Consider the following 4,288-nt stretch of genomic DNA (forward strand, 5'->3'; position numbering starts at 1 on the left):
ATCCACATACAGAGAAATCGTCCATGAAGACATCCATGATGTCATCTATAAAATTAGCGAAAATTGACATCATGCATCTTTGGAATGTTGCAGGAGCGTTACACAGTCCAAACGGCATTCGTCCGTAGGCGAATGTACCATAGGGACATGTGAAGTTCATTTTATCTTGGTTGTCAGGATGAATAGGAATTTGGAAAAATCCCGAATAACCGTCTAAGTAACAGAAGTGAGAATGCTCAGCCAATCGTTCAAGCATTTGATCGATAAACAGTAAAGGAAAATGATCCTTCTGAATGGCTTTGTTTAATTTTCTATAATCAATGCATATTCTACTTCCAGTAACCACTCTTTGTGCTATAGATTCTCTTTTTTCTTTATTAACAACTATGACACCTCCCTTCTTCGGTACGACATGTACTGGGCTGACCTAATGACTATCGGATATTGGTTAGATAATACCTGCTTCTAACAGCTTTTGCACTTCTTTCTTTACTACATCACTCAGAATGGGATTTATTCTTCTTTTATGTTCCCTAGAGGTCTTATTGTCTTCCTCTAGCATTATGCGATGCATGCATATGGAAGGGGTTATTCCTTTTCAATCTGAGATATTGTAGCCTAAAACAGTTGGATATTTTCTTAAAATGTGTAGAAGCTTTTCAGTTTCTATCTGCCCTAAGTCTGCATTGACTATTATGGGTCGCTCGAGTTCAGTGTCTAGGAATTCATAACTTATATTTTTAGGTAGCGTCTTAAGTTCTAGGGTTGGTTTCTTTGGGCAAGGCATATGATCGGGAGTTAGTGCTAGGCATTCGCTTAGGCTGTCATATTGGTTGTCCTCACTCCAATTTTCATCTTCAAAAGTAGGAGGCCTTGGAATTTTCAGTATTTCAGAGTACGATGTTTGTTTATTCTCCATTTCTCTTATACATTCGTCGATGACATCTAGTAGACAACATGTATCGTCTATAGCTGGTGCCTTTAAGAATTGCGTCAAAATGAATTTGACTTTTCCTCACCAACTTCAGGGGTTAGCTTGCCTTTCTTAACATTTATAATGGCTCCGACAGTAGCTAGGAATGGTCTTCCTAATATGATAGGGATGTTGGAATCCTCTTTTATATCCATGATTATAAAATCAGTAGGAATCTAGAATTGTCCTATGCGTACCAGAATGTTTTCTAACATACCTACGAGAAATTTAACAGAACGATCCGCAAGTGGTACGGACATCCCAGTAGGTCTTAGTTCTCCCATTTTGAGCCTTTCGCATATGGCCAAGGGCATTAAGCTAATACTGGCTCCTAAGTCGCATAGTGCTTTGTCTATGACAAACTTTCCGATTACACAGGGTATGGAGAAACTACCTGCGTCCTTCAGCTTAGGAGGCATATTGTTTTGTATTATGGCGTTACACTAAGAAGTAAGTGTTATGGTTTCGTTATCCTCTATCTTCTTCTTGTTAGATAAGATTTCCTTGAGAAACTTAGCATATGAGGGCATTTGAGTGATGGCTTCTGTAAAGGCTATTGTGATATTCAATTGTTTTAGAAGTTCTAGGATTATTTTAAATTTCCCTACACTTTTAGATTTAACAAGTCTTTGAGGATAAGGGATATGTGGTTTATACGGTGGTGGAGGCACATAAGGTTTTTCTTTCTCTACGGCCTCTTCGTTTTTATCTTCCTCTTGTTTGTCTTCCTTCTCAGTTACTTTACCAGGGTCTTGGTGCATGGATGGGTTTTGAATTCTAGGGTCGGTCGGTCTGTCTAGTTCTGTCCCACTTCGTAGTATAATAGCATTTACATGACCTTTTGGGTTTGGTTGCGGTTGTCCAAGAAATGTGCCTGCAGGAGCAGAAGTAGGTGCTTGTTGTTGAACCACTTGTGAGATTTGTGTTTCCAACATTTTTTTATGGGTGGATAACGCGTATAACTTGTTTGCTAACTGCTTGATTTGCTCACTAGTGTGTATGTTTTGATTTAGGAAATCCATATTGGTTTGGGCTTGGGTAGCTATGAATTTTTCCATCATTATTTCTAAGTTTGACTTCCAAGGAGCATTTTGAGTATTTGTGGCAGCTTTATGATATCCTGGTGGTACAACAGGTGCTTGGTTAGGTGCATACAATGCATTATTGCTTTTTTACGAAAAGTGATGATGGTTCTTCCAACCTGGGTTATAGGTGTTTGAGTAAGGGTTTCCTTGAGCATAGTTTACCTGGTCTGTGGAGGTTCCTATCAAGAGTTGACATTCTAGGGCAACATGCCCTGGAGCTCCGCATATCTCACAGTTTAGTGCTACGGCAGCCACGGTGGTTGCGGGTGTTATGGTCAAGTTGTCTATCTTTTGAGTAAGCGCATCTACCTTGGCGTTGACATGGTCAAGACTGCTTAATTGATACATACCGCCTTTTGTTGGAGGTTTCTCTACGGAGGTTCTTTTGCTTCCCCACTGGTAATGATTTTGGGCCATACATTTGATAATTTGATAGGCCTCATTGTAGGGTTTATCCATCAGTGCACCACCTGCGGCGGCGTATATTGTCAATCTTGTGTTGTACAAGAGACCATTGTAAAAGGTATGGATGATCAACCATTCTTCTAGACCGTGATATGGACAAAGGCTCATCATGTCTTTGTTCCTCTCCCAAGCTTCAAAAAGTGATTCATTATCTTTTTGTTTAAACCCGTTTATTTGGGCTCTTAGCATAGATGTCTTACTAGGTGGGAAATATCATGCTAAGAAAACTTTCTTCAACTTGTTCCAAATAGTGATAAAGTTGGATGGTAGATACTGGAGCCAAGCTCTAGCTCTATCTCCTAATGAGAATGGGAAAAACATAGTCTTATAGCTTCGGGGCTGACACCATTTGCTTTCACTGTGTCTTCGTATTGCAAAAACACTGACAAATGTAGGTTCGGATCCTCCGTGCGACTACCTAAAAATTGGTTTGGTTGTACGGCTGACAACAACAAAGGTTTTAGCTCGAAATTATTGGCCTCGATGGCAGGGGCAGCGATGTTGTTATGTGGTTCATCCTGTGAAGGGATTATATAGTACTTAAGAGGACGGTCCTGCGGTCCTTCGGCCATCTATGGTCGAATAACTGGTTCGGGAATAGGGATATTAGGATCGGGAATATTTAGCTGGATACGATGTTCTCGTATCAGGTCTCGTATCCGGCGTTCTAATCTTATATAACGCTCAGGTTCGTCGAATGGTAGCTTTAATTTCTCGCCTTGAGAGCGAGTACTTGGCATACACTCGACGAATTAGAAAGGGCAATAGAATTCTTTGCCTTAGTCTATACTAGGAAACATTAGAGTTATGATATCGACTAAATTAATCCCCGGCAACGGCGCCAAAAACTTGTTCGCGTGACTTAGTAAGTCTATGGAAATTGTGACTACAAGTGCACAGTCGTATCGCGTAGTTTTAAATATTATCTAACCCACAAGGACTAATAATCTAATGTATCGTTATCTAATGTTAATATGTAAATCTAAGGCTGATGATTGTTCTAAGATTGGAGGGATGAAGAGAAATAACTATAACGTAAACAAAATATTAATAAAGATATTTGATAAAGGGACATCGGTATCTAACGCATCAAACTTCGGGGATTCGATAGATAGTTGGTGTAATCTTATTGATCAAAGTATTCTTCAGTAGAAATTATTAATAAAAAGAACTTAGTCTCACACTCTCGTTTTATTGACTCTCACCATACTCTTAAACTAGAATGTTTGGCTCTCGCGGTCTCATTTTGAATTTAAAAGTATTTTTTGAATATGAATAAAGTCTAATTAATCCTAAAGCGCTCTCGCTGTGTTTAGGATTAATGCCTAGTTTCAGCTATCTGGTTAAAATCTCAAACTCTCGTTCTTATTGACTGCAACCTTTGTTTGTTTTGTACTCTCGTACGAAAAACAGTTTTGAATAAAACAAGAAACTAAAACCGGAAAAGTAAGTTTTATAAAAGGTAACCCTAATTATTTACGAATCCCGTCGTTTTGACGGTCTTTACATACCAATACCTAGAGGTTTAGCCGAACATGGAACCAGTGGCAGACATGGTATTCAAACAATCAAGCATACAATAAGGCATAAATAATTAAAATGGAAATTAAAATAAAACCTGGAATATAAATCGATAACTTGAACTGAATCTTGATTCTTCAAATTAAAGAATGTCGGCAAGCTTTAGCAATCGATTACACCGTTACAATCGAATTCAAATGCTCAAACAGTAAATTCCAATAGTTCCCGATATGGAGAGTCTATT

At 38.7% G+C, this 4,288-nt stretch overlaps 1 non-coding gene across 1 annotated transcript; it reads left to right on the plus strand.

Annotated features, from left to right (window-relative positions):
- Positions 1-2,605: 2,605 nt before the first annotated feature.
- On the plus strand, positions 2,606-2,712 carry LOC127124419 (small nucleolar RNA R71). Its single transcript, XR_007803913.1, has one exon. It is a non-coding gene; the product is annotated as a small nucleolar RNA R71 (small nucleolar RNA).
- The last annotated feature ends 1,576 nt before the right edge of the window (positions 2,713-4,288 follow it).

This window comes from Lathyrus oleraceus, chromosome 2 (genome assembly GCF_024323335.1).
Source record: "Lathyrus oleraceus cultivar Zhongwan6 chromosome 2, CAAS_Psat_ZW6_1.0, whole genome shotgun sequence".
NCBI lineage: Eukaryota > Viridiplantae > Streptophyta > Magnoliopsida > Fabales > Fabaceae > Lathyrus > Lathyrus oleraceus.